The 13196-nt window shown below is 47.3% G+C and overlaps 1 long non-coding RNA gene across 1 annotated transcript; it reads left to right on the plus strand.

Annotated features, from left to right (window-relative positions):
• The first annotated feature begins 3712 nt into the window (after nt 1–3712).
• On the plus strand, nt 3713–12747 carry LOC121202476 (uncharacterized). The gene is made up of 3 exons (XR_005898114.2): nt 3713–4255; nt 5255–5387; nt 11896–12747. It is a non-coding gene; the product is annotated as an uncharacterized LOC121202476 (long non-coding RNA).
• The last annotated feature ends 449 nt before the right edge of the window (nt 12748–13196 follow it).

Below are 13196 nucleotides of genomic sequence, written 5' to 3' on the forward strand. Positions count from 1 at the left end.
GATGTTTAAAGACCCTACTGCATAACGTGAGGATGTGAGGATACAGTGGATGGTGTTGCCTCAAACTTTGTTGCCAGCCCACTTTCCTATTATAGGTGTAGTCGATAGTGATGGTATAGACAAACACGCACTAATGATACACTCAATGTGACTACCATGTCATGAAAACTGGGCCAAGCAGATGCATCACACACTGCACCAGTGTAATTTTTAAACATACGTACAACTACATGTACTTAGTTTAATGTATTTGCAGGTTTAACCTGAAAAAACGCATCTACACCCCTGGACTCTAAATCCCGTTACTGTGTATTTGAGCTTCTCAAACGTTTTGGCTCTTATGAAAGACACCTGACCCGTGATCCGTACGGCCTCTGAACACCTCCCTCACAGGCACGCTGAGTGAAACGTGGACAGAGGCAGGGTGAGCGACCTGACTGTGGGGATGTGAGCTGAGCAAAGAGGGGCCGACCCTGACCTCCAAATTGCTTGATTCACTGGCAGCTTCTGGTCGAACACCACGCAGCGATGATGTGAAGTGTGGATGTGAAGTACAGTGGCAGTTTCCAGTTTTGCTGCCGACTGTTTATAAGCTGCTGCTGGAGAAGAACCGCAAATTAGAAGAGTGCACAAATTACAACACTCAGTCGAACAGATATTCAACAATTCTATTTATGTTAAAGCCTCAAAGACAAACTCTGAGGTGAATTTGGGCCAAGACGATGTTTAGACCAAGATCGAACACACACACACACACACACATACACACACACACACACACACACACACACACACACACACACACACACACACACACACACACACACACACACACACACACACACACACACACACTAGGAGGATCAGCAACAGGCTGGCGGCTCCCACTTCTGAGGACCTAGAGTGAATGCGCATGTTTATGTGTGTGTGTGAGTGTGTGTGAATGAGTCCAAGCCATGAATATTTCAGCCCTAACCCAGTTCGCCCCTGCTAGGGATGTCCTGTGTTCACCAGAGGAGACGTGGTGTCATATATTCCAGGTGGTTAACTGAGTCACAGCGAGCACTGTGACATTTCAACCCACTTCCACTTAATTAATATGCAATCAGGCTTAGGCTGCAGGCGTGTGAGCCAATGCTGCGCGGGTCGGCCCATGAACGCCGTGCGTTACAGCCCCACGTCCGTTTACAGACTTCTGTTCCGTTCGCAAAGTGCTCGCTGCTAATGAGTCCTTTGAACATCTGCTGGCGGCTCGCGCTCCCGCGCTTCCAGATCGCAGACGTGGGGAGAAGCACGCACACGTTCTCACACACACACGAACCCGAGCGGATGAGCAGCCTCCGGGCCTCTCCTGGACGGAGGGCGCTAGCGGTAGCTGGCAGGCTCGTTGCTGCAGATCGATACCGGGCTGCTTCCACCTCCTCTCTGCTGTGTTATTATATCCTTCACTGAGCCCGGTTCATTTGTTGTTCATTTGCTCTCCTGTGTCGGCTCAATAAACCTTATATCGGCTCCGTGAACCCCCCCCCCCAAAGTACAGTGGGACGCGACTCGGTTTAGATCAGGCAGTCTGAGCGGCTTGGTTTCAACGTGAACCAGAAAAAAAGGAGCTTGTGGCGGAGATGAGGGGTGCCAGGCTGTCAGCCCCGGTGCCGCCCGCCTCTGTTTTTCTCCCTCGCCATGGCAACCTGCTGCACTTCCTCTCCTCGCCATCCTCCCTCCGCCTCGGTTCACACCAACGCCTGCTCTCGTCTCGTCTCCGCGCAGAGCGTTTCTCCAGGTGGAGGTCGGCCGTTTGGAGGCTTGTGGACTGGCAGCGGAGCGGTGCGCGGTTTCCCCCCGAACCCGGGCTCGCCCCAGGGACCGAGGCCCAGGGGGCTCCACGGGACCAGGTCCAGCGTCTCCTCGCTGGGTACGGCCGCCGCCCGGTCGTGCTAAGCGGCCCCCGCTCCGCACGGCGGCTGCGTCCTATAAATACATGTCAGCGGTGGTTAGGGGCGACACTGACGGCGGCTTAATTTGTCATTTCCTCAAAAATGTGGGTGCAAAGCACACAGTCCTGTGGAAAGAAATTAAAGCCTTCTTGCTGCCAGTCAGCAGTTTAGTCCCTCTGTGTCTGAATGACAATTTGCTTCATCGCATATACATCAGTTCAACAGCCACATCTCGCTCTGTGATGTTGTAATATTTCTGCACAACTGCATTATCTGTGCACGTGTGTATTACAGAAGAGAAGATCACCTTGACTGCGACCAGTCAGAGACAGCCGTGGGCGCTGAAACTGAGAGGGCGGGGTTGAGCCGACTCCCAGAAGGCCGTTCTGCTCAGCACCGCCGTCTGCAGCCCCTCTCTCTCCTCCTCACACACACACACACACACACACACACACACACACACACACACACCCCTCCAGCTGGGATGTCCCAGGAGGTGGCGAGGCTCTCTGACTGATTAGGTCCCAGGTAAAGCACTGCCCGGGAGCCTGCTATAAAGCCAAAGTCATAGGCGAAGCTCTCACACACACACACACACACACACACACACACACACACACACACACACACACACACACACACACACACACACACACACACACACACACACACACACACACACTGTACACCTCTTCCCACCCATTTTCACATCACATGCTCCACACACTCGCATGCGCACACGCCTACTGTCTCCATCAGACAGCTGCTCTTGCAGGCTGCTCACCACTGGGATTTCCCTGTATTGTATAAGATATAATGATATTATTCCCTCTATTTGCCGGGTAGTTAGGCACCGTGGCAGGCAGCTCACTTATGATATTGGGGTAAAAGCATGATGTTATTTCAGGGCACAAAATGGCTGTGGAGTGGGATTGATGGCAAACCTTGTTCGGACGCCGCATTGTGTTTCTGTTCCTCATTTAACCGCCTCTGCTCTGCTCCTCTTCTGTCTTATTTACTTCTGCCTTGTTCTCCTCCTGATGTCCCTGCCTCCGAGCATTCTTCGCAGCGATCTCTCGCCTTCAACAATAGCTTTCATAGCACTTTGCCCACATTTATAAACCCTGCACCACAGCGCAAATCAGGAAGTTGCTGGACAATGGCAGTGCCCCCTCCAATCCGCAAGCAGTAAAACCCTAGCAGTCGGCGCTGCTATTCTCTGCTCTCTGCCATTTTACAGTCTGTCAGCCTGTTAGCAGCTCTGTAGTTCCGAGCTCAGACCGGAACCCTCCAATGCTATTTCCATCCCTTTTCTGAAAACCCGCTATTGTGGAGGTATAATTACAGGCCTATACGCTGTGCTTAATTCTCAAACAATAGGGTATACTTTTACACAAGGACATGAAATTACTCTCCATTCAGAACATGCTTGACTAGACAACAGAGCTCTTCATGTTCAGAGGACGTTTTGCTGCTGTAACAATGCTGTGCAAAAGGCAGACTGCAAGTCTCTTCCTGTTATTCCCCCTCATTACTTAAATGCTCCACCAACACCACAATGGTTGTAGCCATGACTCAGGTACAATCTATCTATCTATCTATCTATCTATCTATCTATCTATCTATCTATCTATCTATCTATCTATCTATCTATCTATCTATCTATCTATCTATCTATCTATCTATCTATCTATCTATCTATCTATCTATCTATCTATCTATCTATCTATCTATCTATCTATCTATCTATCTATCTATCGGTCTATCGGTCGGTCGGTCTGTCTGTCTGTCTGTCTGTCTGTCTGTCTGTCTGTCTGTCTGTCCGTCCGTCCGTCCGTCCGTCCGTCCGTCCGTCCGTCCGTCCGTCCGTCCGTCCGTCCGTCCGTCCGTCCGTCCGTCCATCCATCCATCCATCCATCCATCCATCCATCCATCCATCCATCCATCCAAAATATAGACCCTTATTGACCCTTTCAGTTAGTTTCAAATTTGCACATGTCAGCAAGCCCATGTGGCAGTTTCCGTTTTTCTATCTACAGTCATTTCTTCCTCTTTCTCGTTTGTATTCATGGAACAAGTGAAATTAAATTTCCTAATTAATTAGTAACTGCTGACCAACGATGCTCAAACTCATTTTCTCATTTACTTTTTCTCCTGTTTTTTTTTTCTTCTGCTGCCGCGTGGTTGATCCTCAGTGGCCACAGCCTTGTGCCTGACAGTGATGGTGTTGTTCCGCCGCTCACTGTTGGCCTGCTTCTCCTCCGACAGCAACCCAGCTCCTGACTCCTAATTGGTGGAAACGCTAGCAGCATCTGGTTCTGGTGAGTGTCTTTGTCGTGTCTGATGGCGGTTATCCAGCCGTTTGACAGCTGGTTGCCATAACGTCATCACCTTGGCGACAGACCGGACTCTGGCGCTGTTCTGGAGTACCTGCCACTCAGCATTACAGCCACTCTCGCAGAAGAGACAGGGCATTTCATGCATGCAAGAAATAAGGCAGTTTGAGAGTCAAATTTGATAATAAGCTTATTCCAGCCCCCCCCACACACACCACCACCGCACACCACGGCAGCAGCCCTGCTCACACGCCTGTGGAAAACACACTAATATTTTACTGGGTGAATTATTTGGCCAGTTAACTTTAAAACATTGTGTCGACAGTGCGTGCTGTCAGTGCGTCGTCTCATTTGAAGCCATTTTTCATTTCCCCACGTTTACTCCGACGTCCCAGCTTCACTAACGACGACAAACGCAAAGACCTTTTTCGGCCTTGAAGAGAAAACGGCAGAATTAAGTCTTTGGGAATTCTCCCTTTTTCCCTCGGTTCTCTTTCAAACCTCTGCACTCTAGTCCTTTCCTCCTGTCTGTGCTCTCTTCATTCCCCTGTGGCCACATCCACGGTATTCCAGGAATACTCGGGCTCAACGCTCGTTTGAGTCTGCCTTTGGTTCAACACACTGCTGCAGCTCTTACAAATGATATAGTCGTATAGTTTTCTGTTTGCCTTTTACTGTATTTGATGCATAAATGTGCATGAAAAACTTATTTGCATTACAAAAAACACATTTTAAATTTAATATTATTATTTTATTGTATATATATGTATACATATATAATATACTATTTATTATATAATATAATAAATAGCATTTTTGACACCGCTAATGTGATAGTGAACATTAAGATTGCTTCATTATTACCCCCTCAACCTTTAAATTATTTCAAGAGTTAGACCAACATACACGCGTTAGAAAAACCGTGTCCAAGGTGGCACTTTACACATCACATCGTATTTGCTGCTGTTTCATATCCGTGCTTAGGCAAACACAGCGGTGACCATACAGGAGAGGAGGCGGCGGTGGAGCAAACACCGTGTCGAGGCTGTGGTGACCAGTGGCTCCTGCCTGTCCGATGGGCCGACAGACGCGCCTCAGCCCCCGAGGCTCAATGCAGGTATTCACAAGCCGACTTCCAGTGACCACCAAAACATCTGGCCAAACAGACAGAGAGGCTCTTCTAGGTAAACTGCGACCTGTGCCAAATTGAATAGCCTCTTTTCTTTGGGATTGCTGCATCGCTTCACCGCTTGCTTTCTGGTTCTGTCTGGCTTTGTTTCCCTTTGCACTCGTCTCAAGCCTAAAAATGAAACTGAGCAAACCTCACGACTCACATCCTGCATCTAAATGCACCCGGTCCATCATAAATGCAAGTGCTGCATTGGCTATTTTATTTCAAGAACCTAATGGTGATTTGGGGGGAGGTTTATTTCCAATCTGCATTTATAATCATTTAATAGCACAAAAACACAGGAATCCAATGTCATTAGAGCAAAAGAGAACAACCATGATGAGCAATAAGAGTCGTTTTCTATCCTTTATTGGCAAATAGTGTAATTGTTCTACTCCATTTGGTGCTTCACCTAAGCAGCCGGGTGAAACGGGAGGCTTCGCCGTGCTCTTGGCAGAAACAAAAGGCAAACGCGGGGCTGGAGAGGAGGCAGACAACCCACGAGAGAGCAAACCACACCACAGAGACAGAACTCCAACCTAAGCACAGCCCTGTGAAACCAGACAGCCCTATCTCACTGCACGCCTTGGCTGCGATTGTTTCTCCTCATTGTTTCCTTGGCTGTTTGCGTCGTTGGTTACGATCCAGGATGGGAGTGACATGTTCGGAAATTATATGCTTCGCACGTAATTTGTTTTAATGCCGCTTTAGAGCGCACCGGTGTATCGCTGTCGCACAGTGAAGTCATACGCAGCGAACAGCTTAGTCAGTATAATAGAACTTCATCACACGTGACGTCTCGGTGGGGTCATAACCATAAAAATATCCCACAGGAGCAGTTTCTTACATTCTATACATTTACTTAAATAAAAATGTATAAAGCAAGTTTTACTAATGCTTGAGTTTCCATTTATTAAATTAATAATCAAAATGATTTTACAAATAACCTTATTTTTATCATTCCAAACTCAGAGTTTTACCAAAACACCAAACACTTAACAAGAAAACATTTACTGTTATTTTCTTTATAAGTTGAGGTTTGACGCCACGTGGCCTTGAGAAACCAGGCCCAACTACACCTGTTATGGATAGGTTCAGACGTTTCTAGGATTAAGCTTAAGGCGCTACGTTCAGGAAACGGACCTGATATTAAATCATTCCTCATTAGCCTTTCTTTACCATTTATTGGCTATGACATAAGTAGTGACTGGTGTATTTTTGCAGGAACCTCAGCATCGTCTGGCTGCAGCAAGCAGTGGTCCACAGGCTTTCCACATTTATCGAGCATAATTGCCGCTTAAAGTCTTAAATTATTTATTATTGTGAGATCTGACAGTGCTGCTCAGAAGCAAATTGGGATCATCTTCCATGACCACCAAGGATTTGCAGATTGGAGGCAGAACTAAGTTTATTTCCTCCGCTCTGCTTTTATCCCTGCAAACGAAGCGTTTAAAAGGATCACCCGCGACAGATAACCACGTTACTGTACAGACGAATAACGCCGCTGCTCTTAAGATCCTGATTTTGTCTGTGGATTTTTTTTCCCTCTCTTCCCTTCACCCCAGTCTAATTGTGCTGATGCTCTCCCTGTGGGTTTTAATGTTTGACACGGCGAAACGCTCTTAAATCCTCCACACTGCTCCCTCCCTTATGAGGCCCAGTATCTTAAAAGCAAAAAGGATGTATGTCTAATTCACAAATTTATCACTTCGCAAAATGATGCATTAAATGAGAGGGGACACGCTCGGATTTGAAATGCTGACTTTAGAAAAGAAGTTCTGATTTTCGAAAATGAGTTTAGATGGGCTCCCCATCACCCCTCACCCACCGGCTCGCCTCCCACGTCCTCTCGCTTTCTTAGTTATATCACTCGCCTCGGTTGCGATGGCAAGCCGTGCTGCTCTGTCTTTGTCTGCTTCTCTGTTTCACTCTCGTTTTCTGCCTCGCTCATACACACAAACAGGAAAACACGTTTCATTGTTTAGTGAACACAGTTGTCAGTGTGGCCCGTGTTTGCAATTCTCACAGGTTCGGAGACCTGAGATGTCTGAGCGTTCCCATAATTACAAAAGTGCTTTCTAACGACCGATTCGCCTTTTAATTTGAAAAACCTCCATTAGTAAACACAGCAAGCCAGTGAAACCTAGAATTACTAGTCTATGTAGGAATTCCTTGTTTAGTTTAACATCTGTAGTGTATTTCTGATCAGTCTTGATGCGGTGATGCTGCTTATGTTGATAATACATCACAGCCTGCAAGTCCAAACATGGGTCTTCATGTGGACAAACTGCCTGCAAAAAATCATTTTTATGTCTATGAGTAATTTGGTCGCTTAGTTTTTTTTATAATGATTATTCATCGTTCAAAGAGCCAAACACCCTTATATCCATTCACTCTGATCACAGCAATAGTGACGGGATCAGCAAATACAATTAAAAATATTACTCGGACCACTTTACAGTAAAGGGAAATGACTCATGCTGTTTTTAATGCGCAAAACTCCTAACTGCATTTTGGCTTTTGCTATTTGTTTATTTTCCATTACAAGGATCCATACTCTCAGGTTTTGGCGTAGATGGAGAAGATCTTCTCTGGAGTATTCTGAGCTCCCCAGAGGCTGAAACCAGAGGAGGCATTTTTGAACACGGTTCTAACAGCTTTTGAACGTAGCTCAACTGGCTGTGAGGCACCGTGGGCTCCCTCTCCACAGGTCAACCTGCCAAGAAGCAAGTTTAAAGAGAGGGAAGAGAAAAAATCAGCGTAAAAAAAAAAATAGAAGAAAAAAAGAAAAAGAGTAAATGTAAATGTCTGCTCGAGAGGCAGCGATCCCGGGAGATGTGTTAAAACAAGGGCGAGGACTAGACTGATGACAACTCTATCCGCATGGCCTCCGCCGTGGAGGGAAAAACGCAAGACACGCTTGGTTTTAAGAGCTGCTCTCTTGACAGTGTTAATGACAGTGTTAGGCTACTGTTGAAATCACGAGGGAGACCAATCCAAGCTGCGCGTTGTGTTTCAGAGTAGGTGTTGCACTTGGACAAAACGTGCACACGTAGCTGGAACAAGCAACGTTTTCCATTGGTTTCTCTTCATAGAACTCCACCGTCTGTTACTTTCCCCACACATCACATCAATGTCAGCTATTGGAATTTAAGGAAAGGCAGTAAACATTTTTGTACCTCGCGTGGCTGGACGTACACGAGACAGAAGGTGTGAACGTGCCTCCTGGATTTCAGGCCCCGGGTGCTGAAACAACGCCTGGCGTCAAGCTAGCGCCTAGCGTCACGCTAGCAGGCGGCCGCAAATCAGGGCCTGTCAGCAGTTTGTCGGGGCGCGGCGCGTGGCGAGAGGCTGGCTGCAGGTGTGCGCTCGGGCACACAGGGGACGCGACGGGGGAGAAAAATGGAACGAGAAGCCAGAGCAGAAGTGAGAGCGTCGTCGGCGTACGCGGTCACTTCCCTCAGCTCTGCAGGTGCAGGCTCGCATTGTTTGTGAGGAAACCGGGTCCTTCCCACACTCATTTTCCCTCTGTTTAAACTGTGCTGGTGCTGAGTGCTGAACCACCGGGCAGCGGTTCGCGTTGTAGTTCCCGACTGATTGGGAAGCGGTTCCACGGTGATGTGTTTATTAGGCTGTTCTAAGCGGAACGCCGTCGCATCCCTCGCTGTACGTACCTCAAAGGCCGCTGCTCCACTGTAATGTTTACGCACCCCTCCCTCTTGATTGAAGCAAACACTGCCTCATTAGCCGCAAACGCACTGACACTAATGCATTCGTAGGAAGACATCAGCGGAGCAGCGAGACGGCCTCGTCCGCCCGCATGGGTTCACTAGGTGAGGTCCGACTACGGCGCGTACAAACCTCTCTCCTGGGCCGATATTAAAGGTCACAGAGACTAATAAAACCATCAGAAGCACCAGAAGCGTCGGGGCGCCTGCGACCTGCACGAAGGTAAAGGACGCATGCACCACATTCCTGCACCGTATGGATGTGGAAGCGAACAGGCGGCTGGCGTTTCCTCAACTTCACGTTAGACGAGGTAAAAAAAAAAAACACGCTACCAGCCTCCGTGAACCCACTGGGTATAAAGAGCGGTTGGGGGAGAGTTTGAAGAGAGACGGTAAAGGTGAACAGGTGAGAGAGAAAAGCAGACGAGTGTAGCATCGCTTGCCACCTCTCCACCCTCCGTCGCCCCCCTCCCCCCGCATCACCTCGCCTCCGGGCTTTGAACAAGCGCTCTTGATGGGGGGGCAAGCGTTCCCTCTGTTCTTTCTCGGCGCCTCTGGGTGTACTACCAGCGCGCACTACCCTGGCGATCTCCTGCTGCCTCGCACTCCCAGGGTTTCTCAGCGCACACAGAGGCACAAAACGCGCATGCGAGCGCACAAGCTCGGCGCCGCATCTGAACCCTCTTCACTTTCTGCTCCCTCTCATCTTCCTATGTGGGGCTCTTTGTAGCCGCCGCGCCTCAGCTTGGTGAGGAGAACAGGGAGAACAAAGCGGGAGGGAGAAAACAAGGATGGAGAAAAGAGGGCCGAGGTGGTGGAGGAGGAAAGGAGCAGGGAGGGGATGAATGAGAGAGAGAGAGAGAGAGAGAGAGAGAGAGAGGGAATGTTCTGTTCACGTTGCTGTTTGAGCCGCTTGTTGTTGCTTGCAGAACATCGGTCGGCGAGTGTCACAGCTTGATTTGGGGGGTTGTCCCCAGCTGCGAGTGGAGACAGCAGCGCCGAGACGTGGCAGAGACTCTAATTAGACGGGCCTAAGTGCGCTGAACTGAGGGAGAACCCCGGAGCGCGAGCAAACGCTGCTCAGCCCTCCCGCAAACAGAGTGGGAGAGGACCCCCAGCAGTAATTACAGCGTTTCACAAACCGCACAAGACACCTCTAGGAAGTTTTCAATCAGAGAAATCCTCTCGCTCTCGCTGGGGAGCTGGGGAGAAGCTGCAATTCATTAGCCTTCACCATAGGGCCCTTCATGAGGAGGGCTGGGAGTTAAGCTCAGGGTGGAGGAGGTCATCCTGTTGCTTCACAATGTGTCAGATCCAGCAACCAACGGTGGACGGCTGAGGGGAGATCTTTTATTTCACTCAAACGCACTCGAACCGGGAAGGAGTGGCCAGAAAACTGTGTTCATATTGACACAAAGCTTATTTTGAGGTCAATGCACATCTGGTTTAGATCATGGAAGATGCTGTCTTCCTACAGAAGTCATCTGTGCCCCACCTCGTTCCCAGCATCTCTCATATGTTGGCGTTCTTGCTTTTGTTGTCGATGCACTACTTCCATGAGCTGGAGAGAGAGAGAGAGAAAGAGAGAGAGAGAGACGGGAGGGAGACGTGAGCCACGCAGCCTCAGCTCCACAGGGCTGATTACTGCGAGGCAGCTTCCACCTCGCTCCATCTTTGCTCCATCTTCGCTCCTCGTCTCTCCTTGGGTTTTTCTCGTCTTTCCGTGTTGTGTAGCGGTCAGCGGAAACGTGAAATGTCACAGTTCTCAGTTCAGATCTCACCGTTGGTGCCTGCCCCTTGTTGCCTTGTTGTTGCCATGAAAAGGTTCGACGCTTTCAACAAGACGATGTGAAATGCCACGCGTGGTGAAGAGCAAAGCAACCTTTAGTGCATTTTAAAGAGAATCATAAACGGGACAATTTTGTTAGAGTGGCAGCTGTTGGATGCTGAGATTACTTCAGACCCTTGCCTGTTTTTTTGCTTTGCTGCTGGAAATTGTAGTTGCAAAAGTTGGGTGAGAATTGCGAAGCACATTTTATTAAATCCGATTACGAGTACGGGCTGTGGGGTTTAAAATTGCAGATGCTATCCAGAATATGAGCACCACACTTTGTACTCATAAACACAATAGGAAAGAGATGATGTGTTGTTTTTTTTAGTGTGTAAAGTGTGTACAGTATGTGACATAAAAGCATCCACAGCAAAGGTGTGAAGGCACTCTCACCTGTCTAAAGGCGGAAGCGCGGCAATCCTACACACACACACACACACACACACGCACACACAGGCACACACACACGCACACACACACACACACACACACACACACACACACACACACACACACATGCGCGCACGCACACACACACGCACACACGCGCACACACACACACACACACACACACACACACACGCACACACACACACACACACACACACACACACACACACACACACACACACACACACACTCACACACACACACAAGGCTGTACACACTGCGGCACGTGTCACGGAAAACAGATGTGCGATGAACAACGCTGCATCAATTATCCCACCAACTCCATTCAGCAAATTACAAAGAGATAATTATGTTGTACTTCTTCTTCTGCGGTGTCTCTCTTTTTTTTCCAGCCTCCCGTCTTGGCAGGGGTAGTGGCAGTTGTCATAGAGTGCATGTGAAATTATCTGTGCAGGTACTAAACGTCTAATCTTTGCTTTTGCAGTTTGGATTAGCCGGGATGCTGCAGCACGGCTGTCACAAAGTGTTAAGGAGGCAACAAGAGGAACGGGAGCAATATGGGACACGTTCGACTCTTCTGCCAAACTCCCTTCACTTCACTATGTGCTGTATATATAGTTTCAGTCAACACTTGGAAGTACTGAACAAAACATTCTCGAATACACAAGTAGCCAGGTTCCTCTGTACATGTTTGTATACATTATTTCCTATATCTAAATTATAATTTTGTTGCATTATCTGTGCTTCCTCATTGAACCCATGTTTTTACTTCACTGCAGAGACGGTAATTACAATCACACTAAACAGGCTTGAACCGTATCAAACATTAATTAATATCAAAATTATTTGGGTTATCCATTGCTAAAACACGCGGTTTTTGCATGCTAATGCCACGTATTCTGAAAAATTCCTGCAATTCAATTACTCGGGAATATCATTAAAGGCAACAAATTTACAGTTTAATTTGTGTGGACTATTTAAGTCGCTGCAGAGCTGCAGAATCCCCGTCCTCTGTAAGTGGATTAATTAATTTGAATCAATAAAGTCTCTTAGTGGTGTTGCTCCCCCCCTAAAAAAACAACCCACTCCACTCAGAGCCTTATCAGCTGCAGCTGAGGTCCAAGCCGTCGCTTCTCACCTCAGAAACCAGACAATTAGTGGCAGATGAATTCTAGCTCGTCTTTTGCTTTGTGCAGTACAATAAATTTATGCGTTGGTTTGTGGCATGTTTTTATTTTTTATAAAAGCTTATGTCACATCTGCTCATTCAAAGTGTTTTGCATTTATTCTATGTTCAATACACAATAAACATTTTAAAGTTACTATTTATAACTATACTGTGTAATGCATATCCACGTTCATTTTAGTTACCATGCAAATGTTTATTTATATGATAATTATGATCTATAATAATAATAAATCTATCAATCAGTTTCTAATTGTTCATTTTAAAGGCAAAAATATGCATCATTTACAAACTTTAAAACTGATTAGTAATGTTATTACAGTCTATTAATGTCTCTCTGGTCCATCACACGAAGCGCTACTAGGATAGTATTATGTTGAATTTATAGTGACAAGCATTGAAAGCTAAAAAATGAAAAAAAAAATTACTAAAAAGATGAAACTTTTTGATTGAAGGTGAAATTGAAAATTATTTGCAACTAAGTTGAATTTCCAGCAAAGCCTGAGAATATGCGCCGTCTGACAGGTTTTGTGCTGAACGGCAGGAGAGCGCCTCGCCTGATGAGTCACTGTGACTACCCTGCAATGTAAAATTCATGT

The sequence above is a fragment of the Betta splendens genome, chromosome 9 (assembly GCF_900634795.4).
Source record: "Betta splendens chromosome 9, fBetSpl5.4, whole genome shotgun sequence".
NCBI classification, from domain to species: domain Eukaryota; kingdom Metazoa; phylum Chordata; class Actinopteri; order Anabantiformes; family Osphronemidae; genus Betta; species Betta splendens.